The sequence below is a fragment of the Dromiciops gliroides genome, chromosome 2 (assembly GCF_019393635.1).
Source record: "Dromiciops gliroides isolate mDroGli1 chromosome 2, mDroGli1.pri, whole genome shotgun sequence".
Taxonomy (NCBI): Eukaryota; Metazoa; Chordata; class Mammalia; order Microbiotheria; family Microbiotheriidae; genus Dromiciops; species Dromiciops gliroides.
The window spans coordinates 28587017-28614095 of NC_057862.1; the positions used below are offsets into that span (position 1 = coordinate 28587017).

General features: G+C 36.9%; 1 protein-coding gene and 1 pseudogene across 2 annotated transcripts in view; one reads left to right on the plus strand and one right to left on the minus strand.

Moving 5' to 3' along the window:
* The window catches only part of CTNNA3 (catenin alpha 3), a 2043451-nt gene that overhangs the window by 135605 nt on the left and 1880767 nt on the right, over nt 1-27079 (minus strand). The window lies entirely within an intron of this gene.
* LOC122741381 lies at nt 16656-18960 on the plus strand (annotated as a pseudogene).

Below are 27079 nucleotides of genomic sequence, written 5' to 3' on the forward strand. Positions count from 1 at the left end.
ATTTATTTATTTATTCATTCATTCATTCATTTATTTATTTATTTGTTTGTTTGTTTGTTTGTTTGTTTATATTCTTGGTGCTTAGCATAGTACCTGAAATATACTATGTGCTGATTAAATTATTGTTATTGAACTGAATCTTGTCAAATGATTGAAAATGGATAATTTGTTTGACTTTATTTGGACTTGTGAAATTTCCCTGATAGAGGGAAATCTTAATGTTTACTCCAGTATTAATGCAGAGCAACACTTTCTCTGCAACCGTATAGTCCTAGAGATTTATCTGGAGCTTTGACAAGTTAAATGGTTTGTCCAGGGTCACACAGCCAGTACTTGTTGGAGTAAAGACTTAAACTGAGGTTGTTCTGTCCTGTGTTGGACTCAATTTACTCTTCCATGCTAATCCTCTCAATCACTTAATAATTACCTGTATAAAATTCAGTATTTTATAAAGGATTATCAGAGCCTAGCTTTGGTAGGTCATCATATGAACTATATTCATGAAATTGTGTATTCATTCTATTAGTTATGGTCTACTTAATGAAATGTAATGGGCTATAAATGGTGGGGTGGGGTGGGGAGATTAGGGTCAAAATGGACATAGTTGATTTCCTGGTGGAACTTAGAGTCTCACAGGGATTATAGGACAGGTGTGTGGATATTAAAATGCTAACTAGATTCCCATAAGCTGGAAGGAGCATAATAGGGCATCTAGTTTAGCCACCACTATCTCATTTTACAGATGAGGAAAGTAAGGTTCAAGGGGCTTAATCAGTTGTCTAAAATAACACAAGCAGCACATTTCAAAGAAAATATATTAATAGTTTCTCTTCTATTCAAGCTAGTGTTATATATCAATATAGTAGGAAAATGAGTTTGAGATGATTTCTATCCCACTGGGCATGGCAGGAATGTTTTCTTGGCACATATATCACTATATCTGGGTCCTATCAAGTGATTAGGAGATTAACAAATAGTTAAAATAATAAATGAAGATGACTGGGTAAAAGAATTTTAGATACTAAAGTATTTACATGCTTCTTGAACACAAAGGAAGGTAATGAGAAATGAAGGCTTTAGTCTAGAATAGTTGCCAATTTAATGGAGAGAATGGAATTTTGGGAGATATTTTGTGCATATAGAAACAAAGACTTGGCAATTTATTTAATATGGAGGATAAGGGAGAATAAAGAATTTAGGATAACTCCAATGTTATAAATATGAGCATCTGCAAAGGTGACCATATACTTGCTGGAGCAGTAAAGGGATTGGGTGGAAAGATAAGTTCTCTTTTTGTAATATACCTAATGTTTCCTATTCATATGGAGATGTTCACTCAGTAGTTGGAGATATGGGATGGGAAGTCAAAAGAAGATAAGGCCTGAGAATGTATATATTGAACTAATATTCACAGAGAAAATATTTTAACCTACTTGACAAGAAATGTCATGATTTTATTAATTAATTGAACATTTTATGCTATGTCTGCTCATTTTATATGTTTCACCACATAGGATAGGATTATTTAGGTCTTATTCATATCAGCAAATTGACCACTGATGCGTGAAGAGGTTTTGATATGTGTGGGTAGATGAAGTACCAGTCTGAAAAGAAAAATACATATTTTGCAATAATAAAGCAAATTATGCTTGCTATTCAAATAAATGTAGCAGGTAACTAATATAAAAAAAAATCCTACAAGCTATGTTCAAGTTTCTTTTCTTTTCAGGTACCTCAAATACATCATGAAATGCAGGCTGCTTTTTTCAGTTTTAGAACTGAATCCAGGCTCTACTACCTACTACATAAACATAAGATATATATATATATATATATATATATATATATATATATATATATATATAAACACATAAACTATATGTGTATATGATACAAGATTAACATAGGTGATTAATTGAAACTGGGGTTTTCTTCTCAAAGATCTGAATAATATAGTCAGGGCATTTGCCATGTAAGTCAGGAATCATAGGATCAGGGCTGGAAAGGAACTGAGAGGCCATCAATATCAACCTCATCAGTGACCAGATGAAGAAACTGTAGTGCAGAGAGTTTAAGTGACTTGCTCAGTGTAAATGGCTGTGGCATTCTCTGGTTTCAGTCAAAATCTTTTGTCATATTACTGTCTCCTCCTCATGAGAATAGTGGGCTTTACATTCCTCTTTTACTTCAAAACTGGAAGGTTTTTGTTTTTGTTGTTTTTACAGTTCATTCGCAACAACAATGATTGGGGGTAAATTGGTAAATTTGAGGTTTGAAAATGTCATTTGTCTTCAAACTCAGTATGGTACCCATTACACAATGTTTCCTTAGAAGTCTTAAGCAAAAAATTCATTTCTTACACATTAGCTCTACTTCTTTCACTGTCACGTGAATGTATCCAATCAATATTTCTGTCAGGAAGCTCCCTAAACTCATCTATTTAGTTATGGATGGGTTGTGATAAGAGTTTATTGAGATAGTCCATGACATTGATTAAATCCTTGATCTTTTATATATCTGCATAGGTATTACTGGGGTAAAACCATTTCAGTGTGGGTTCTCCCAAAGGAGTTTACCATAGTCAAAGACTAGGTAACTATAATCACTTGCTGCTGTAAATTGTCTGTCTACGCTGTTCTATTGAGTCTCGCTTTCAAGGCATTCTGTGGCTCCACATAAACTAAAAAGTAATCTCAAGAACTTGTATATGATATGATTATCTTAGTTGTAAGATTTTTTTTTTAAATTTTGACACAAAGGCATTTAATAAAATGAAATAAGAAAAGTAAAAATAAAGTGTTTCCCCCATGAAATCGGAGTATACATTCCCACAAATATAAAAACTATGAGCAGGAAGAATGAAGAAGCATAAGGAATGCATGTCAAAAGGTGCTAACAGAGAAACCCCATTTGTCCTGCATGCAAGGTGTTAAATACAGAGCACCCATATGGGTTAGGTCCACTTACTGAAGGGCAACTCACACTGACTATGCTTTAGGGACTTTGATTTCACTAGGTGTACTTTCAACTGGACTTCTTTGGATACATAATCTGTATTTATTATTTCCCTGCTCTACATTTTTTCTGGACAGTACAATGCTGGGATGGATGCTGCCCAATCAGATGTGGAGTCTCAGGAGAATGTCAAATGTCTGGAATCTTTTGATGACACACCACCACAGACCCACTAGAAACCTGGCTATGGAATTAAATTTTCCAGCTTCTAGTATCTACTGAAATCTTTTTGATACTGATGTCTCTCATGAGAAGAGCAAGATCTAAAATTCTCATTTATTTTAAGGCAAGAGCCTTTTTTATAGATCTTTTATACATATAGCCATATCAGCTATGGACAATCAAAATATTTTTCTACAGGAAAAAATATTAAAAATATAGTTGCTTCTCTTTCGTTCATTTTAAAAGAATATTCTTATTTCCATTTTGTAGTGCTTACTTCAAAGATGCTTATTTCTAGCAGGAAATTATCTTGCCCAGTGATTAAGTGCTTTAGAACAACAAGGAGATACAACTCCTAATAAAGTAATTTAAGTTAAAGAGACCTTATTTGTCCTTTCTTAATATCTGAAGCCTATACTATGAATAGGGATCATACATATGAAAGCTACTTGCTGATTAAAGTTATCTTTGACATCCTAGATGCCAAAGGTAAAAATAGAAATTGAAAGAATCCTTTGATCATCTCCTGAAAGAGATCCCAAAAGGAAAAGATCCAGGAGTATTATAGACAAATTCCAGAGCTATCAGGTCAAGGAGAAAATATTGAAAAGATCTAGAAAAAAGGAATTTAAATAATGTGGAGCTACAATAAGGATAAAACAAGATCTATCAGCATATACATTAAAGAACCAGAGGGCATGGAATATGATATTCCAGAAGGCAAAGAAACTGGCACTAAAGCCAAGAATCACATACCAAGCAAAACAGGATAATCTTTCAGAGGAAAAAATGAGACTTCAATGAAAAAGAGGATTTTCAGGCATTTGTGATGAAAAGACCTGAACTGAAGAGAAAATCTGACTTTAAAATACAAGATGCTAGAGAAGCATAAAAATGTAAATAGAAAAAAGAAATCATGAGGGATATTAAAATATTAAACTGTTTACATTCCTACATGGAAAGATAATACTTCAAACTCATAAGAACTTTCTCAGTATTAGGGTAGCTGAAAGGAATGCACTCAGAGGACAGGTCTGAACTGAATATGAATAGATGATATCTATAAAGCATTTATTTTTTGTTTTGTTTTGTTTGGGGGGCAAACAGGGTGTCTTATGTCTGGGGCCAGATGGATTTGGGCTTGGGACCTCCTGAATCCAGTGCTGATGCTTTGTCCACTGTGCCATCTAGCTAACCCATGATGACATCTTTAAAATGGGGTAGACGGGTAGGAGGAATGCACTGGGGGAGGGGGAAGGGGAGAAGTGGACTGAGGAGGGGTAGCTCACATAAAGGAAACAAGAAAAAAACTTATGGAGGGGAGGGGAAGGGGGGAAGGATTTGGGAATGAGTGAACCTTACTATCATCAGAATTGGCCCAAAGAGGGAATAACATACATACTCAAGTGGGTATAGTAATATATTTTTGCCCTGAGACAAAGTGGGAGGAGAAGGAGATAAGGGGGGAGGGGAGAAGAGGGGAAGGAGGGTAGGGCAGATTGGGGGAAGGAACAATAAAAAGCAAAACACTTTTCAGGAAGGTGAAGATGTTCTGCATAACTGCACATGTATGACATATTGAATTGCTTGATTTCATAGGGAGGGTTGAGGAGGGAAGGAGGAAGAAAAATTTAGAATACAAAATTCGTTCAAAGACCATGATCTCATCAGAGTGGGCTGAAGGAGGGCATAACATACAAACCCAATTGGGAGAAGTAATCTATTTAACCCTACAGAAAAGTAGGAGGGGAAGACGATAAGGAGGGAAGGGTGAAAGAAGGGAGAGCAGAGTGGGGGAGCGGGCAGTCAGAAGTAAAACACTTTTGAGGAGGAATTGGGTAAAAGAAGACAGAAAATGGAGTAAATATCATTGTGAGGGAATAGGATGGAGGGAAATAGTTATGATGACAGACTATACTGGCAAAGTATATGGTACCTACTCTGCTCAGCTATTGTGAAGAAAATTCTTTGTCAAGCCTAAGGTACTATATAAACGTTATTCTGAACAGGATGCTATCAGAAAAACCTGGAAAGACTTACGTGAACTGAAGCATTGTGAAATATACTATATACAAAATAACAGCAATAGTCTAAGATGATCTTCTGGGAAATGTGTGGTTATTTTCAGCATTTCAATGATCCAATATAATTCTGAAGGACTTATGAAAATTGTAATCCATCTACAGAGAAAGAACTGATGGTATCTAAAAACAGATTGAAACACATTTTTTCACAATTCCTTAATCTGAAGTTTTGTTTTTCTCTGTTTTCTCTCACAACCTCGCTAATGTGGAGATGTTTTCCATGACTACTCATGTATAACTTATATTTAATTTCTTGAATTCTTGGGGCTAGGAGGTGGGAAGAGAGGGAGGATGAGAAGTTGGAACACGAAGTTGTTTTAAAAATTAATGTCAAAATTTGTTTTTACATTTAATTTTGAAAATAAAATTCTAAACAGAAAAAAAGAAAATTACTTGTTCAACAATAAGCCTGATTACCAGTTCTACCAAGTTTCTCAAATTTAATTATTTATTTCTCTCATATATGATTGACTTCATACAGAAGAAGGATGGAGATAAGTGGAGGGACAAGATCAGTGACTCCCTTAATTGCTTAGATATATTCCTGAACTTTCATATGAAGATACATCCAAAGTTATCCTAAAAGAGGCTTTGATTTCATTCTTACACATCTATTTAATTACAAGACAACCTTCTATTGATTTTAAAGTACATAAGCAAATATTTGAACATGTGAAATAGTCATATTTAACTAAGGTTAGATAATATGACAATTTCATATTAGGAGAAAAATTTATAGAAATCATGATCTCATAACAGTCATAAAAATAATGATAAGCAGATTGATATATTCATCTGTGAGATAGCACTCACAGAAAGCAAAACAATTCTGTTGGGCTAGTACAGTGAGGGTACCAATCATTTAGATCACCCAGTTTGTATCTCAGGCAACCAGACAAAGAAAATCAGTGTCCAGCATATAATGAACACTTGTTGATTATTGTAGAATATAGACTATTGATAATATTGGAAAATGATGTGAGTTAGGCCAATGCTATACAGGACATATTTGCATTCATGATTTAACAATATTAAGAGTTATACTTTGTCTTTACTCTAACATTCTAAAATCAATAAAACACATGCTACACAAGTTATATGTGTTTTCATTATTTAAGAATATTAGAGTGATACTTTTGTCTTAAGAGATGTCTGGAGTATATGAATCCTCATGTTTCTTTTTAAATTTAAGATTTTATAGGAAACAATAATAGGAAGCTACCTGGCACAGTGGACATAGTGGCATGGTCCTGAAATTAGAAAGACTCATCTTCATGAGTTAAAATCTGGTCTCAGATACTTACTAGTTTTATGACCCTGGGCAAGTCATTTAATCCTGTTTGCCTTAGTTTATTCATCTGTAAAATGATCTGGAGCAGGAAATGTCAGTCTGCTCCAGTATCTTTGCCAAGAGATCCCCAAAAGGGGTCACAGAAAGTTGGACATAACTGAAAAATGACTGAACAACAAGAAAATAAGTCAATATGTCATGTTTTTTGGTAATTACTTCATCAAAAGAGTTCCCTGAGGTATGAATCTATATAGACAAAATAAGACAGTTTGTTGCTGTGAAAGAACAATGCAATAGAATTTAGGAGATTTGGGTTTAGATTTTAGCTCCACTTATGTATAGTAAATCCTGCAAGAAAAAAAAATTCTTCAGGAAGAGAAGATGGAATAATCAAAATTAGAGCCCTGGCCAGAAACAACTATGGAACATCAGATTTGAGGTGAGATTTAAGGAAGCAAAGTAAGCAAGTGCTTATAGGGCATCTTCCAGACCAAAGGAATAATAAGCAAAGACCTGAAGGCAGAAATTTTCATGCACAGCTGTGACAACTAAAAAATTAGAGGGACATAGTTTCCGGGTGATTTTATCATTTTATTAATAAGGCCAGCAGGTTATTAATAAAACGATAATCATTTGGCCATCTCTTTCACACCAAAGACAATCATAGTGGTGGGACTCATAGTTTTTATATCCTTGAAATAGGTGGTTAATGAAGCCAAGAGTTGACCCCAGCACAGAAAGATTATCTCCACTCAGATCATTCCCAGTACTTGTCTAAAGATTCAACTTAACATCACTTTGTAGTAGCTATGAATCTTTATTTACATCCTTTCACCAGCTTTCTTTCTTCTACTTCCCCAGGATAGCAAAGGTAGTAAGAGTGAGATTTAGGATTTTTGTACAGATCTTCATATATCACATCCCTCTTAACAACTAACTTGTCTGAATCCTAAAGCTCCTTTAAGACTCAAATCAAAGAGCACCTTCTCCATACAATATGCCCTAATTTTGTACTACATAATTCAAAATGGATTTTCTCTTCTCTGAACATATACAGTTGGTCTCCAGAACCCCCAAAAGTAATTTTTATAAAGATTTGAATGTGAACCCGTAATGCATATGATTCACAGAGTAGAAATTTGGGAAGACTTAAGGCTTGAAATGGTAGCAATGTGATGCAACTTGGGAGTTCTACTAGAGAAACTCATGGAGAGATCAAGAAAGGAGCAGCCAGGGAGGTGGGGTAGGTAAGGAGCTCTTTAATACATGCAAGAGAGGGGAGATATGTAATTTTTTGTGGGGCAATGAGGGTTAAGTGACTTGCCCAGGGTCACACAACTAGTAAGTGTCAAGTGTCTGAGGCCAGATTTGAACTCGGGTCCTCCTGAATCCAGGGCTGGTGCTTTATCCACTGTGCCACCTAGCTGCCCCCGGAAGAAATGTATTGTATTTGAGTCCTTTAGAGGCTGCCAAATGCTATGACTCATACACTTCATTTATCCCATGAGAAAGACCAGAAGTTGAATAAAGAAGTTATAGCACTGAACTTCCACTCACCTTATCTTTAAAATGGATTAAAGAACCAACAACTTGTTGTACCTATAATGGGGATAGAATAGTATTTCTTTTAAGGTTAAATCTATGCTTTCATTGCTGGGAAGTAGAGCTTGTCTCAGAGGGTATCTCTAAGCATCATTTTCCAATCTGCTATAGAAATACTAATATCACTTTAAGCAGTCAGTTTGGCATGGGGTTTAAGACTTCAGGGGTCTATATTAACTAACTCTGATATTCAGGGACCTATTACACTAAACTACTACACTGAACTTATTACCTATTAGTGCTTTATCCACAGTCTCTGCTCAGGTCAAACATCTAAACATTTCACCCTGGATTGTGTGAGAAATTATTATTAATAACCAATATTTTAAGGGAGATTTAGAAGCACTTCCCTTCCTCTAAATTCCACATTTGTAAAAAAAAAAAAAAGTCCCTTTTTCCCGGTGAACATTACAGAATGAGATTGCATTAACTCTCCTCATCTCGGTCAGACCCACTGAATTCATACAAGAAATTTAATCTACGGTGGAGAACACATTGTGTTCTACTCAGGGTTGGGTGGAGAAAAATATAGTACTTAATACTTCATTACCGATTTTACAGTTAACACAGGCTTCTTTGTACAACCTTTTAAAAATCTAAATAAAAGATTCTTGATGGCAGGGATTATGTTTCATTTACTTTGAATATATTTAAATTATTATTTTATCATTAACAAAACCATTTTTAAAAATTGTATTGTTTTATGGAAGTGCTTGTTTTGCTCCATGACTTGAAATATTTTTTAAAAATATATAACAGGGGCAGCTAGGTGGTGCAGGGGGGAGCTAGGTGGCACAGTGGATAAAGCACTGGCCCTAGCTTCAGGAGGACCTGACTTCAAATCAAGCTAGTGTCAATCACTTGACACTAGCTGTGTGACCATGGGCAAGTCACTCAACCCTCATTGCCACACAAAAAATAAAATAAAATAATAATAATAACATGAAAACTGTCATGCTTATACTATTTTGTGGTTGAATAGTGCATTATTTTCCTTGTCTTTTTTTTTTGAGCTTTACAATAACTTTGTGAGGTAGAAACTACAAGTGCGGATGTTATTTTTCTCTTTTTGTAGATGAATAAACTGAAATACAAAGTGATAGGCAAATATAGCATGTCTTCATCCTCTCAGAGTTCACTTGCCAATAAGAATAGGCACTAGGAGAAGGAACTCCAAAGTTTATAGTTATGTACATTCTGGGAAACTAACTTGCTAGTGAGAGTGGTGGTAGAATAAAGACTCTGACTCCATGAAGTACCCAGAAATTGTACATGAAGTGTCTCTAACACCTTCAAAGTACTCTATATCATACTGTCTCTTCCTTTTCCACATACCCACAGCATTATTATTACTTAGCCCCTTAAACCAGCATTTTAAGTGCATGCTCTACCCCCCATTGTGCTAAATGCTGGGGATAAAAAGAAAGGATGAGATGTAGGTAGTGTGAGACAACATATCAATAACTATATAAAAACAAGATACACACAGGATAGCACTATGATTAAGAAGGACTGAGAAAAGTTTCTTACAAAAGGTGGGAGTTTACCTGAGACTTGAAAAAAGGCTGGGAAGCCAGAAGGAAGGGATGGGGAGAGAAAGGATGCCAGATATGGGACAGCTACTGAAGTTCTCAGAGACTGAAGATGGATTGTTTTGTTGGAGGAACAGTATGGAGTCCAGCATCACTGGATTATAAAGGACATGGCAGTGGAAAGGGTAGTAATGAGGGAAAAAGGTAGAAAGGTTGGAAAGGGCTTACTTCCAAAGGGCATTGTTAGACAAATAGAATATTTTATATTTGATCCTAGAGATAATAAGAAAGCTTTTTTGAAAAGAGGGGGTACTATAATCAGATCTTCAGATCACCAAGACTGTTGACAGCTGAGCAGAGGATGAATTGGATTTCATCATGAAAGCCTTGTGAGGGAGGTGGTAAAAGTCTTATTATTCTTATTTTGCAGATGAAGAAACTAAAAGTGGTAGATAGTTTATGACATGCACATGGTCACAGTGGTCCTAACTCCGGGAGCCATGATTTAAACGCAATTCTTTGCTTATGAGATCCATGCTCATCTACCTACATATATACTCAAGAAGTATTTTATTGTCCAGTAATTGAGTCTATCCATCCGTGAACATATTCACAAGAAATTCCTCACTCTTTACTTGACAGAGGACTACAAAAAGTTACTGACAAGAGTGGTAGGGGAGGACAAACATACAGATAAGCAACATGAATCTATGCTTCCAGAGAGAGTGGTAGACTTGAGGAATAGGAATAATTATGCCTTTGCAGTCTGAGTTTATGATTAATTTTAATAAAACAAAAACATGTGAGACATTATCTTAAGCAGACATCCCATTACATTTCAAAAAGTTGGCCTCAGAATGAACTTGAATGATTCCCAAACAGCAACAAGGTAAAAAATGGCAATGGGCAATGTGACAGAGTTGCTCAATTGCCTCCAGCGAGTTCATATTTGCATCATTTATAAGATACTAATTGGTCCATGCTGCACAAATGATGCCAGGGGAAAGGTGCTCATTTAATAGAATCCAAACAGAGAAGGTTCATGGAGACCTGAAACTTGAAAAAGAAAAATGCCCAAATCCATCTCCCAATGCCCCAACACTAACACTCACCAACACCATTAAAACATGCACACACACACACACACACACACACACACACACACAGAGCAATATCTTCCATCTAACCGACTTAATTAGGTTCTTTCAAAATTACCTAAAGGGGAGGAAACATACACACATACTATTTTACACAATTGTTGTAGTGTCCAAAATGAGGGCTGTTTTACTTTGGGCTAGGAAAGAGCACTATGGGAGTCAACATGAGAAGATTTTTGAATAGAGATCCATTTTTGACAGTCACACTAACAGTGTATTTCCTGAGAATCCTGCTACAAAATGCCTTTGCAATATAGATCAGAAGCCTGGCTTTGTCCCCAGATCTTCCTTCATCTAACTGGCTCAGAATCTGACTGACGGGAACCCCCTAGAAACTCTCCACAGATGTGGAACAATTAGGAAAATCCAATTTGCAAAAATTCACAAGGTACTGTATCTCCTGGTCACTTTCTGTGCTAACATAGAGCCAAGACATGGTCAAAGCTTGGCTAGGGTTTTATTTTTTCCTACTTTTATTTAAGGCATATGGAACTACCACTGCTTTCTTCTCTTCTCCCTGGAACTCCATTAGCTGGAAAACAGCAATTGTTTTTTTTTTCCTCTAACCTTAGCTAATGCTAAAACTAAGATTGGTCAAATTAATGCTGTAAGCTATGACTTTAAAATAGGGGATAGGTGCATGATGCATGTCCTGTACAAAAAGCATGGTACAAAATCAGAAGAGGTGGGAAAGGGAATAAGCATTTATTATGTATGTGACAAGTATGTGACTATAGGACAAATACTATGCCAAGCACTGTATAAATATTACCTCAGGCAATGAAACCTATCTGGGAGAGCACTGAACTAATGACCTTGGACAGGTATCTTAACACTTATATTTTTTTGGTTTTGGTAGGGCAATGAGGGTTAAGTGACTTGCCCAGGGTCACACAGCTAGTAAGTGTCAAGTGCCTGAGGCCGGATTTGAACTCAGGTCCTCCTGAATCCAGGGCCAGTGCTCTATCTACTGTGCCACCTAGCTGCTCTAACACTTGTAAAGATGAGAGGGGTTTCACTAGTTGCTATCTAAGGTCCAATTCAACTCTAGGTTTAAGATCCTCTGAAAGTTCCCACATTGCATAAAAAAAAATTATTATTGCAAGACATCCTCCCAAAATAACAAACTATTTTCAGGGACCCTTGGAGGCAGGAGGCATAGGCATATTGTCCATTTAGCAGCAGGTGAATCAGTCTACAATTTGCATTTCAGAAGCATTTTGGATGCCCCAGGAAATCCTTTTGCATTTATCATCTTTCAGCTGAAAAATGTTGTTATTCAAAAGCATCAAAAAAGAAGTGTACCATGCCACATTTTAGGAACAATTCTGATAAACTGAAGAGAATTCAAAAAGGGGCAATCAGGAATAGACATAGTGGCCCTTGAGATCATGTTATCTGAAGTTCATCTGATTTAAAGGTAGTTGTTTAACTCACCTGAAGAAGACAACACTTGGTATAAGAATGATCATTATTTTAAATAGTTTAAGGGCTATTAGGAAGAGTGGAATCACATTTATTTTAGTTGCCCCCAGGGATAAAACCAAAGGGCTCTGGATCAGAGTTGCACAGAGAAAAATAAAGGCTTGAGTCATAAACTTGAATATCTTTCCATTATTCTCTGAGTTAATTATTCAACAAGTACTTGAAAATGGCAAGATCTATAATCCTGGAGGACTTGACATCACTGAGAGAATTGTGTATTTTCTTGTCTTGAAGGGTTCCTGTAATGTTTCTTTCCAGTGACTATCTGCATGTTATTTACCCAACTGTAGTAATGGTAGCCTACTCCATGTCAATGGGAATAAGCCTGTCCTGGCTCTATCTGTGTAGGCTAAGAGCTTTCTACTATCTAAATCATCTATGCTTATCTATTGGTTGGTCTACAAATAAACCATTCTGTATCTATTATCTCAGGGCATTTACAGTGGTAATTTCCCATGCCTGAAATGCACTTCCTCTTCCCATTCACCTTTTGGAATCCCTGGAATCTTTCAAGGCATAGGTGAAGTAAAGCAGAGTTAAGAGGGGAGAGTAGTAGAGAAAAGTACAACCTAACTCAGCAACATAAATCCTCTAGAAAGATCTAGAAAATACCCTAAACCAGGTCCTAATCAAGAAGTCCAAAGGAAAAAAAAAAGCACAGTGAGTCATATTTTTCAAGCCCTTATTATCAAAGTAGACAGAAAGATAGATCTACACATACTGAGGATGGGAGTGCATCAGGTCTACCCCTTGTAGAAAATTCCAAAGCAGCAGCTGAAAGAATACTGAGGCTGTGTAAGAGGGTTAGAAGAGACCCTAGAGGGGGGCAGCTAGGTGGCACAGTGGATAAAGCACAGGCACTGGATTCAGGAGGACCTGAGTTCAAATCCGGCCTCAGATACTTGACACTTACTAACTGTGTGACCCTGGGCTAGTCACTTAATCCTCTTTGTCCCACAAAAAAGAAGAGATCCTAGAACCAGAAAAAAATGGCTCAAGACATGAGGAAGAAGGAAGGAAGGGAGAGAGGAAGGGAAACATGGATGGAGAAAGAGAAGAATATAAGGAGGAAGAGATGGACAGATAGATTTCATCCTGCCTCGCTACCAGGAGGTTTTCATTAAAATATTGGTTTGACAACATGCTCTATAAGGTTCCCTTCACATCTAACATTCTATTTTTGGTAGGATCAGGTGAGGAAAATAGGTGATATAAAGCCAAATAAGCCAAAATCTAATCCCACACTGGGAAAAAACCCACAAATATTGCCACTCCATTAAATATATGTGTGTATGTGGATATGACATGATACCCCTCCAGACTTTTCTTTGCCCATTGTTCACTTTTTTCTCCTGTTACCATTACTCATTAATCCCAGCATGTGTGCCCTACATATGTGTCCTACATTAAATGTTTCCAACTGGTTGGAGACAAAATAGATCTGATAAATCTAATTCAAACTGAGGTGCTGGCCCCAAAATGAATAAAGTAGTCCTCTCAGATCTCTATATTAAACTGACCAAAGAAAAATAGCAATGGCATCCACTTTGATAAGAATTCTGCTCTTCCTTGGTTATTTTAATATGCTGACAGAATTGGGAGGAATAATATATTCAGTTAGTAGTTAAATTGTTTCTTGCATTAATTTCCCCATATCAATTATGTGCATGCCTAAAGCATCAAGAAAAACCCAATTATAAGTCAGTTTTAATGACCTCTGTTTACCTGTTTGTATACCAGTCCAGTGGTCTAGGAGTTCTAGGAATGTATACACAGAAACATGCAGTGTAAGTTAAGTAAAGGATTTATTGTTACTTAATAATTCAGTTGTGTTTCAACTATTCATGGCCCCATGGACCATAGTATGCTAATATTGCCCATGGTGTTTTTTTGTCAGAGATGCTAGAGTGGTTTGCCATTTCCTTCTCCAGTACATAAAGGGAAACAGAGGTTAAGTACAGGATACTGGATTTGAACTCAGATCTTCCTGACTTCAGGCCCAGCACTCTATCCACTGAACCTCCTAGCTACCTCAGGATTGTAGTAATAGTAGTAGTAGTAGCAGCAGCAGCAACAGCAGCAGCAGCAGCAGCAACAGCAGCAGGAACAGTAGCAGGAACAGCAGCAGCAGCAGCAATACTAATTGTTATTGTAATTGTAATAATAAAAAACTATCTCTGGATATAACCCCTTAAATTTAAAGGTTCAAGGAGACCTGGACTTTTTTGGTTACTTTCATTGCCACCTTTTGCAATATCATCTTTTTTCTGGTCTTGAGGAACAAAATGTAAGCCACAAATATAATTGCTCCCAAATGCTTAATTCTGTCGAAACAATTATTTGACTACCAGATGGTCCAGCTATGTTAGGGGCTATGCAGTTTTATAATCAAGTCGATGAAAGGAGCTGAAGGTCCTTTCAATGATCCAATATTGGAGTTGGCAGAAACCTGATGACTAATTCCTTTATGGTCAAGGACTGCATTCGTGGATATTCATCAGCCCCTACAGCTTTCTCTAGGTGAAGAATCTGACCTAACTGCACTGTAATAGTTTGGAAAGTCTTTGAAAAATTCAAAGTGTATTCAATATTACCTTCAAGAATTATACACCATGAGAGATCCATTTCTTCCAGCTTACCTACTGCTGTTTTGAAAGAGATAATGCCTCTCCAAGGAGGGGTGGTAAAGGTTGGGATTATTCTCCCTTTTATCAGCAGAAACAGGACTATTATGTGTGCAAATTCTGACATTGCTCTCAATAGGAATATCTTTCCAGTATTTGCATTCTTAGAAAATGATGGAGTGGAGATACTAAGAGCCAGCTTTTTGAATGGAACATTTCCCCAGTGGACCTTTACAATTTTATGTGCAAGGTGGCAAATACAGCAGAAGCAAATTGATCAATTAGTTGTATTTATTTCTGCACTGGAATAGAAATGATAGGTTATATTAAAATTGGAAATTTAAAGCATTTGTATAATTTTGATGCTTTCCAAATATGACTAATTCTTCATAAATAGTTCCTTATTGGTGTGATAAAATATTAGCATGGAAGGTTATGGGTAGTTGCCAGTGCTGTCTCCCAACAGGTTTTTTAAAAAAAACCAAGAGCCAGCCATCTGTGTCTGCATAAATTTGACCAGAAGTGCCCATGTTTTTGTCTCTGAAGATAAATCTATTATTTTTGTAGAAAATTTGAGATATCTGGGGGGAAAAAAAGAGGGGAGAAATGATGACAATTCACTTGTGGTAGGTAAAACACTGACTACTTCCACTCCATGCTTGCATGTAGGTAAGTACCAAAAACAGGGTATAGAAGTGACCACTGGTCACATGCTCTGACCCATTGAAATCAATATTGATCAGAATACATGGGTAAAAAGAATGGACTTGTGTGGTTATGTGTATTGACCTGTAATCAGCCACATGTTACATTTCTATTGAATGGCCACTAATATTCAATCAGCTGGGACCCCAATAGAGTAATATCCCTTCTTTACGGCAATATTGTAGTTTAGATTTTCCACATTTCCTTCTTTCATCATAATTTTGAGAAAGCTTATAATAATGTTGACTTTCATTATTTTTTTCATTTTCAGGAAAAAATGAAAATACTTAACTCTGATAAGTTCAAACAATTATGAGTTCAATTATTTTCATTATTGCTTTAATTCACAGGATAGCTGGATTAAAAAAAATATATATATATTTCTGAAAGGGACCTTGGAATCCACCATGAAAAACCTATAATTTAACAGATAAGGAAAACTGAGGCTTGGTATATACAAACTTTGGAGATAACTGGCATAGAAAAGAAGATCTTAGGAATCAGAGGATCCTATAAATTATTGGTCTATTTCCCTGGGAGCTGTTATATCAAGTCTTAAGGATGAAGCAATCACTAAATTTTAATGAGATACCTACTATGTGCTAGGCACTGTGCTAAGTGCTGAGAACACTAAAATGAACAAAATAAATCTCTACTTTTAAAGAGCACAGACTAGTGGGGAGACAAAAATAAATACATACAAGATAAATAGACAATAATTGAGGGAGAAGACACTAGAATTAAGAGGAGTTGGGAAAGGCTTCCTATGGAAAATGCAATTTAAGTTGGAACTTGATAGAATCATGGGAAGTCTGGAGGCAGAGATGAGGAGGAAGAGCATTCCAGTTATGGGAGACAGAAGGGATGCAACTTAACCAAGATCTCCCAGGTGCTGTGTCAGAGACAAGACTCAAATTCAAGCCCTTGGGCTCTGAGAAATAATGCAGCTCTTCTACCCCCATGCCACATCTGGCTGTGACCAGGTTGGAAGGCCCCAGATGCAGCATTCAAAAGGAACTCACTCTTTTGATTGGGGTAGTAAAGAAAGCTGAAGTCAAGAAATCTACAGTAGCGGTCACAAATGCAAGAAGAAATCTCACAGTAGGGGGCAGCTAGGTGGCACAGTGGATAAAGCACTGGCCCTGGATTCAGGAGGACCTGAGTTCAAATCTGACCTCAAACACTTGACACTTACTAGTTGTGTGACATTGAGCAAGCCACTTAACCCTCAAAGCCCCACCAAAAAAAAAAAAAGAATAGAAATCTCACAGTAGTATGTAAGTGAATGTGTACTGTGAACCACATTTAGAGTTTAAAGAAGCAGATTGTCATTATTTGAAGATAAGATCATTAAATGAGACAGATTATTGTGAGTGGAGATATGTTCATAGTGAAATGACTACTGTGAAGGATAGGATCATAGACATTATCATAGAGTCTATGAAAGCAGTTATAGCAACCCCTGCAGTAAATCTTCAGAGTGAAGGAGGAGGAGTCCAAAAAGGAAATGTAATAAATAATGCGCAAGACATCAATCATATTCAGAGCATGATGAGGAGGGCCACCTGATCTGTCTAAGTAGAGATATTCTAAGGATAAGAGATCACAGTGTTGCTACTTTGGATGAAGGACCTTTTGGCAAAGTAGTAGAATCCTTGATCATGACATATATAGATAATGCCCAGTTGCAGTGAAAATTGTATGAAAGTTTGGTAAATACTGTGAAGCTACTTGTTCAGAAATACAATTATTCAGAACATTTAAACAGTATTTATCCCAATAACCTGAATGATGTACCAATGTTTCCAAATGCTGGAATAATTGGATCATTGTGGTCATATTACATAGTATTTGAACTGCTGGGACTCAGTGCTTATGATTTTTAAAAGAAGACAACTTGGCCATATCAGGCAGATGGCAAATCATATCCACCAATCCATACCCGCATTTTTGGTTTTTTGCATTGTAAGTTGACACATACAGATATAAAACCTGAAAATATTTTGTTTGGCAAGTCTGACTATGTAGTCAGCTATAATGCTAAAATGAAATGTGATGAATGCACACTTAAATGTAGAGATATCAAAGTTGTTGACTTTGTAAGTAAAGTATATGCTGATGAGCATCACAGCAATCTGTTGTTGTTTGTCCTTCATTCTCCAAGAGGGTTATGTCTTGACTTGCACTGAATTGTATTTAAGTGAGGGAGGTGGTATGCAAGGTTACCAACCTCACTCTCTCCTCCAGAACCATTTGGGTCCCATGGCAAGATATATGTCAGGATGACTGGAGACAGCCTTGGGTGTTTGAGGCAATTGGGATTCACTGACTTGCCCAGGGTCACACAGCTAGTAAGTGTCTGAGGTGAGATTTGAACTCCCGTTCTCTTGACTCCAGGTCCAGTGCTTTCTCCACTGTGCCAACTAGCTGCCCCATCACAGCAATTTAATACCTACCGTGACATTTAAAATCTAATTGTGGTCACCTTGTTTCTACCCCCAGTGTGGGGGGAGAAGTAGCTAGGGTTTACTTATAAGTTAGAAGCATCAGCACTAGTTTTTTTGGCATTAAGCATTTATTAAGGAGTAAAGAGAGGACACTTGGATTTCAGAAAGTTAAGAAAGAAACCTATCTACCCTAGGGTTCAGACTGGCCTCCTTCTTCTCCTTTTCTTTCTGCCACCAACACGAGGTTTGGGAACAAAAGAGAGAGAGAGAGAACACGCACAGGAGTGAGCGCCTGCTGCACTCCCTACTTCCTGCCTCTCTGTGGGACAGGAAGAGGGGTGGTCCCCACACACAGCTCCAAGCTAATTTACTGGTAGCATTCAAGTCCATTGATTGACATGACTTAAAGGTGGTCCATGAATTGTGAGATAACTTCCAGATGCTGATTTGACCTCAAAAAGGTCACCTCATGTTTTCTCAGCAGGGGGCCCTAGAGAGTAATATTCCCACACTACATAAAATGACAGAACTCAAGAAATCATTTTAGCATTGGCATGATCTCAGCCCTGTGGAATATTTTCTTTGTTTCACCTCATTTTAAAGGATGGTAAAGAATACTTAGCAATGATGGAACAGATATTAAAACCTATACCAACACAAATGATCCAGAAAACATGAAAACACAGATATTTTCACCACAATCAATTGAATTGGAATGAACATAGTTATGTTAGTAAATATGTTAGGAGATGCAGCAAACTATTAAACTGTTGCAGAACATGAGATTTCATTTGACCTGGTTCAAAGGATGTTAGAGTATGATGTGGCTAAAAGAATTAACGAAGATGAACCATGATGGCCTCATTTTTTGACTTATAAAATAATGAAATGTACAATCAATGGTTTTACTATATAAGTTTTCCAGAGGGGATCACTTAAAACTGTGTCAGTAAACTAAACATTCTAATATTTGTGTAAACATTAAATTACTTTGTACAGTTAAAGTATGTAAGTACTCTCTTTTGTATCAATGCCATAATTATCTGGCTAAGCAAAAAGAGTCATGATAATGAGTGTTAATATAAAAAAAATTAGTTTTGATTTTTAAAGAGAAAAAAAAATGGTGGTTGAAGATGGATTGGAATGAGAAAAGACTTGAGGCAGGCCAACCCAAAAGCAGGCAATAGCAAGAATATAGGAATGAAGAGAAAAGGGCCTGCACTAAAGTGGCAGCAGTGTCAGAGAAGTGGGTATATTTGAGAAATGTTGCAAATGTAAAATTGACAGCCTATAGCAGCAGAATGGATAGGGGTATGGATGGGTAAGAGACGGTGAGGACTCTCAGACCATTCCTGGTTTGCAAGACTGAGGAACTAGGAGGATGGTGGCGTCCTCTACCATAATAGCAAAGGCAGAAGTTCAGAGCGTTTAGGGGAAAAGATAATGAGTTCCATTTTGGATTTGTTGAGTTTAAGATGTCTTAAGATGGACATGCAGTTTGAGATGTTGGAGATGAAATATTGGATTTCAATATTAAGGTTGGGGCAATATAGATAAATAAGTGAATCCTCAACATAGAGATGGAGATTGAAGTCATGAAAAACGAAGAGGTCAGCAAGAAAAGTGGTATAGAGGGAGAAGAGGACTCAGGTCAGAGCACTGTGGGACACCTACTATTAGATTGCATAACCTGAATAAACTCCATTAAAGGATAATGTGATGGAACAAACAGATATGCAGGACAAGAACCAAGAAAGTGGTACCCTGAAATCTTAGAGAGAACATATCAAGGAGAGGATGATCAACACTGTCAAAGGCTGCAGAGAGGTCAAGGATTAAGAAAAGACCATGGGATTTGGCCACTGAATGATCTTTGGTAACTTTAGAGAGAACAATTTTAATGGAATCTTATAGTCAGAAACCAGCTTTTAAGGGACAAAGCAGAGAGTGGGAGGAAAGAAACTAGAGACATTTATTGTAGATGTTCTTTTGTAGAAGTATAGCCCACAAGGCAGAAGAGATGTGGTATTGCTCAGTTGTTTTTTAGCTATGTCCAACACTTCATGAACCCATTTGGGGTTTTCTTGGCAAAGATACTGCAGTGATTCACCATTTTCTTCTCCAGCCCATTTTACAGATGAGGAAATTGAGGAAAACAGGGTTAAGTGACTGTCCTATGGTCATATAGCTAGTAAGTGCCTGAGGCTAGATTTGAACTGAGGGAGATAAGTCTTCCTGGCACTCTATTTACTACACCACCTAGCTTCCCCTGAAGAAATAAAGGATGAGAATAAGGAAGGAATCAGGTGAGAGCTTATTCAGGATGAACATGATAGAATATTCTTAATCAGTAGAGCCTCAAAATCCATACTTCTCTCTAAATTTTAGAGGGAAACCAACTATGTTTCTTTTTATTTATTTTTGTTTCCAACAGCATTTCAAAGTTATCACTTCTTAAATATAATGGGCCCAGAAATTGTTCTGGGCACCATGGTTTACAACCTTAGCATTATCATCTCCTTGCCTTCCCTAATCTCACATATCCAATCACAGACTACTAGTGAGAAGACAGACGGTAGAAATGTTATGGAGTTTGAGAGTAGTTTATTTCTGTACCTTCAATCTTGAAGACATATCAGGTATTCCTCACTTCTGCAAATGGCCACACCCCTTAAAGCTACTTCCTCATTTAGTGGCTATCTTTTTGTATATTTTTCTTTTGTCTATATTTTAATCTGTATTTGTCTTTGGCTGACACTTGCTGGTCAAACTGTCTCTTACTGGTTGTTTCTCTGATAATATGGGAAATAGAAGATGGGATAATGGAATATTTCCTTTGTGCTCACTCCCTACTCTAAGTGCTTGTCCTTTGGAACAGAAATAAGTTTTGCCTCTTAAAAGCATTCAAAAATGGAGTACTCTACCGTTTATGAGTATTTGACTACTAACAGAAAGGGATTGTGGGAAAACTTATTTAAAGCTAGAAAGTAACAGATATCATCTATTTCAACACCCTCATTTTAACAAGAAGGAAAGTTCATAGTTTCAGTGACTTGTCCACAATCAAAGAATAAGTAGCAGAGTCAGTATGTAACTCATGTCTCCTGACTCTAAATGTATGGTTCGTTCAACTATATGACACTACCATGTTCTAAATATACCCATTATACATGTGAGAGGCAAATTTGCCATGATCATTTACTGCTCCCAAATGGAGACACTTAAGGCTCATTCAACTCTCTGGCAGTTAAATCCTCTCTGTTGTCACATTATATTGTAAGTTGCCTAAGGTCAGAGGTTTTCTTACTTTTCTATTTTTATCTCCAGTATTTAGCACAAAGCTTTGCACATAGTATGTGTTTCATAATTCCGTGATTCATTTAGCCATTAAATCATTGATTAATTCATTCATGCATGGATATAGCTGGACATGTCTGTGTGTATGTATACATACACACACATATATATGTATATATGTTTTTGTGAATCACGTGTATCTGTCATTTCATCAATTCAAGTGTTATCTTCAATAATGTAGAACTCAACCCACTGATGCCTAAACATCATGTGAGACTGTTATCCATTATCCTCCTGAATATTAATCACAGGAGGTCCACCTAAGATTAAGATCTGTCAATGCTCTCTAACATTGCAAAGGTCCTTATGGAGCCCTCTAGTGGTGGTCATCACTCACTGAAGCCGTACAACCATTTCATCTTCCCTGTTAGAGAATTCTGTGATGGCACCCTTAATTATCCCTTGTCCTTTTTCAAATCTCCAACTTGGTTATGGGTAGTAGCGGGCTCTTAACCACCATGTACCTTTGCATTGCTCTCTGTGGTAACATAGTTTAGTTTTTCAAAAATAATGTTGTTCTAATTTTTGATGCTATGCAACAACACTGATAATATATATATATATATATATATATATATATATATATATATATTTTTTTTTAGTGAGGCAATTGGGGTTAAGTGACTTGCCCAGTGTCACACACCTGGTAAGTGTTAAGTGTTTGAGGCCGGATTTGAACTCAGGTACTCCTGACTCCAGGACCGGTGCTCTATCCACTGCGCCACCTAGCTGCCTGATAATATTTTAATATTGAAAAAGATGGGCCTTTTTTGTTTCAAGAAACTTGGAGTTAGTAAATATGCATTTGAATTTTGGGGAAACAATCTAGTCTAGTCTTCCCCTTTTTCACTCTGAGTCCAAATCACTACATGAACAGCATATCCCAGTTATATATACCATTTGATCAATGCTACACTGTCCAATCAGATGAATGTTGAAATCAAAGGAAGAGGCATTATTCTTTTCTCCATTTCTGTGTGGATGGAGTAACAAAATTCAAATGAGTGAAGACATATCTCTTCCAGGAAGCTGTACAATGTCTTGGGGTTTGATTCAATCAACACAATGTCATCTCTAAACAAGAGTATCTTGAGAACCTCACCTTCCACAGGGAATCTCTTCTAGGCCTGATGTTTTTATATTTGTTGTTGTTCTAATAAATGCACATATGCACACACAAATATGCATGAATGCATATGCATATATGTCCATATATGCAGTTATATACATGAGAATGTATATGTATACAGGAAAAAAATAGAAAATATTCTTCAAAGGACAGTATTTTTTTATTCTTTTCAAAACCTTGTTAACAATGACGGAGTGTGGGGGGGCGGAGCCAAGATGGTGGAGAGGAAGCAGCAAGCTGCCTGAGCTCTCCTTCTGTTCCCTCAAAACGAACATTAAATCAAGCCTCTGGACAGATTCTGAAACTACAGAACCTGCAAAGGGACAGAGAGACACAGTCCTCCAACCAGAGATAATTTAGAAGACTTCAGGAAAAGGTCAGTCTGACCCGGGCAAAAGGGAGGCCCAGCGCAGGGCAGCAACCCAGCGCCGAGGGGGTCGGGGCAAGTCAGCAGGAGCTGCGGGCCACAGCCAGACAACTGAGGCTCCCAGAACCTGGTTCAAAAATCTGGTGGCCAAGAAGGACAGTGGAAAAACCTACCTGCACCGGCCGGGAGGGAGACGAACGGGCCAGGCGGGATCAGACACTGGGGTCTGGCGCCTGGCTGGCTGAGCGCAATCAGACAGGAAGTGCAGGGCAGGGGATTTCCACACACCATAAAGGCCTCAGAGTAAAAGTCCGGTCACACAGCACCTATACCCCTGCACAAGAAGCCCAAAACAGGGACCCTGGTGCCCCCAGAGCAGACCTCAACTTAAAGAATAAATAAATAAGCTGCAATAATGAGTAAGAAGCAAAAAAGAGCCCTCTCCATTGAGAGCTTCTGTATCAATAGGGAAGAAGCCAACACAAACTCAGATGAGGACAATAGCCTCAAATTGTCTACATCTGAAGCCTCACAAGGGAAGCTGAATTGGTTGCAAGAACAAAAAGCCTTCCTGGAAGAGCTCAAAAAGGATTTTAAAAATCAATTGCAAGAGGTAGAAGAAAAAATGGGGAGAGAAATGAAAGCAAAACAAGAAAACTATGAAAAAAGAATCAGCAGCTTGGAAAAGGAAGCTGAAGAAAACAAAGCCTTAAAAAATTCATTTGGCCAAATGGAAAAAAAGCTGCATAATCTCACTGAAGAAAACAATACCTTAAAAAATTCACTTAGCCAAATGGAAAAAAAAGGTGCATAATCTCACTGAAGAAAACAATGCCTTAAAAATTAAACTGGGACAGTTGGAAGAAAAGGAATCCATGAGACACCAGGAATCAGTCAAGCAGAATAAAAAAAATGAAAAAATAGAAGAAAATGTGAAATACCTCATTGGAAAGACAACTGATCTGGAAAACAGATCGAGGAGAGACAATTTGAGAATCATTGGACTGCCTGAAAGCCATGACCAGAAAAAGAATCTAGACACCATATTCCAGGAAATTATTAAGGAGAACTGCCCTGATATCATAGAATCAGAGGATAAAATCATCATTGAAAGAATCCACCGATCACCTCCTGAAAGAGACCCCAAAAGGAAAACTCCAAGGAATATTGTAGCCAAATTCCAGAATTATCAGGTGAAGGAGAAAATACTCCAAGCAGCCAGAAAGAAGCAATTTAAATATCATGGAGCCACAGTCAGGATTGCTCAGGACCTGGCAGCTTCAACATTAAAGGACCGCAAGGCTTGGAATACAATATTCCGGAAGGCAAAGGAGTTTGGATTGCAACCAAGAATCTATTACCCAGCAAAAATGTACATTTTCTTTCAGGGGAAAATATGGACATTTAATGACATGGGGGACTTTCAATCTTTCCTGGTGAAAAGACCAGAACTGAATAGAAAATCTGATCTCAACATACAAGATTCAAGAGAAGTTTAAAATGGTAAACAGAGGGGGAAAAAAAAGTTACCCTATTAGGTGAAACTGTTTATATCCCTACACAGGAAGATAATACTCATAACTCTTAAGAACTGTAAATGTATTTGGGCAGAGAGAAGGACTTTATATAGAGGGTATAAATATAAATTGTCTTATGTGATGATACAAAAGAATTAAGGGGTTAAAAAGGGAGTCTATGGGGAGGAGAGGAAAGGGGAGGTGGAATGGGATGAATTATATCATATGAAGAGGTGGAAAAAAAAACCTATTACAATAGAGGGAAAGAAAGGAGGGGGGAACATTGTTTCAACCCTATTCTCATTAGATTTGACTCAAAGAGGGAATAACATATATGTTCATTGGGATAAAGAAACTTAACTCATTCTTTAGGGAAACAAAAGGGGAAGGGAAAGGGGGGGACTGATAGAAGGGAGGACAAAAGCAAGGGAGAAAAGGGTAAAGAAAAGAGAGGGGGTGATAAAAAGGGAGGGCAGATTGGGGGAGGCAGGGGTAAGAAGTTAAACGTCGGTGAGGAGGAATAGGGGGAAAGAAGGGGGGAAAAGTACAAAGGGGGTAAATAGAATGGAGGGGAATAGACAGTCAGTAATAATAACTGTGAATGTGAATGGGATGAACTCTGCTATAAAACGGAAGCGAATTTCAGAGTGGATTAAAAACCAGAACCCTCCAATATGCTGTTTACAAGAAACACATTTGAAGCAGAGAGATACACACAGAGTAAAGGTAAAGGGTTGGAGCAGAATATATTATGCCTCAGCTAAAGTAAAAAAGGCAGGGGTAGTAATCCTTATCTCAGACAAAGTGCAGGCAAAAATAGATCTCATTAAAAGAGATAAGGAAGGAAATTACATCTTACTTAAAGGTACTATAGATAATGAAGTAATATCAATATTAAATATGTATGCGCCAAGTGGTATAGCATCCAAGTTCTTAGAGGAGAAGTTAAATGAGTTACAAGAGGAATTAGACAGTAATACTATACTAGTGGGGGATCTGAATCTCCCCCTCTCAGAATTAGATAAATCTAGCCAAAAAATAAATAAGAAAGAAGTGAAAGAGGTGAATAGATTACTAGAAAAGTTAGACATGATAGATGTCTGGAGAAAATTGAATGGGGATAGAAAGGAATATACCTTTTTCTCAGCAGTACATGGCACATTTTCAAAAATTGACCATGTATTAGGGCACAAAAACATCATAGTCAAATGTAGAAAGGCAGAAATAGTAAATGCATCCTTCTCAGATCATGATGCAATAAAAATTACATGTAAGAAAGAGCCAGGGAAAAGTAGAATGAAAATCAATTGGAAACTAAATAATTTCATTCTAAAGAATGAATGGGCCAAACAAGAAATCATAGAAACAATCAATAACTTTATCCAAGAGAATGACAATAATGAGACAACATACCAAAATCTATGGGATGCAGCCAAAGCAGTGCTTAGGGGAAAATTTATAGCTCTAAATGCTTACATGAATAAGAAAGAGAAAGAGGAGATTAATGAATTGGGCATGCAACTTAAAAAGCTAGAAAAAGAACAAATTAGAAATCCCCAATTAGACACTAAATTAGAGATCCTGAAAATTAAAGGAGAAATTAATAAGATTGAAAGCAAAAAAAAACTATAGAATTAATCAATAAAACTAAGAGCTGGTTTTATGAAAAAAACCAATAAAATAGATAAAATATTGGTTAATTTGATTAAAAAAAAGAAAGAAGAAAACCAAATTACCAGTATCAAAAATGAAAAGGGTGATGTTACCACCAATGAAGTGGAAATTAAAGCAATAATTAGGAAATATTTTGCCCAACTGTATGCCAATAAATTTGACAATCTAAATGAAATGGATGAATATTTACAAAAAATTTACAAAATGCCCAGGTTAACTGAAGAGGAAATAAAATCCTTAAATAAACCCATATTAGAAAAATAAATTGAACAAGGTATTAATGAACTCCCTAAGAAAAAATCCCCAGGGCCAGATGGGTTTACGGGTGAATTTTACCAAACATTTAAAGAACAATTAATTCCAATATTATCCAAATTATTTGGAAAAATAGGTGAAGAAGGAGTTCTACCAAATTCGTTTTATGACACAAATATGGTGGTGATACCAAAACCAGGCAAAGCAAAAACAGAGAAAGAAAATTATAGACCAATTTCCCTAATGAATATTGATGCTAAAATCTTAAATAAGATATTAGCAAGGAGATTACAGCAAGTGATCACTAGGATAATACACTATGACCAGGTGGGATTTATACCAGGAATGCAGGGCTGCTTCAACATTAGGAAAACTATTAACATAATCAACCACATCAATAAGAAAACCAACCAAAATCATATGATTATCTCCATAGATGCAGAGAAAGCTTTTGACAAAGTACAACACCCATTCCTAATAAAAACACTAGAGAGTTTAGGAATAGGGGGAGCTTTCCTTAGAATAATAAACAGTATCTACCTAAAGCCATCAGCAAGTATTATATGCAGTGGAGATAAATTAGAGGCCTTCCCAATAAGATCAGGGGTGAAACAGGGATGTCCATTATCACCCCTATTATTTAATATTGTCCTAGAAATGTTAGCTTTAGCAATCA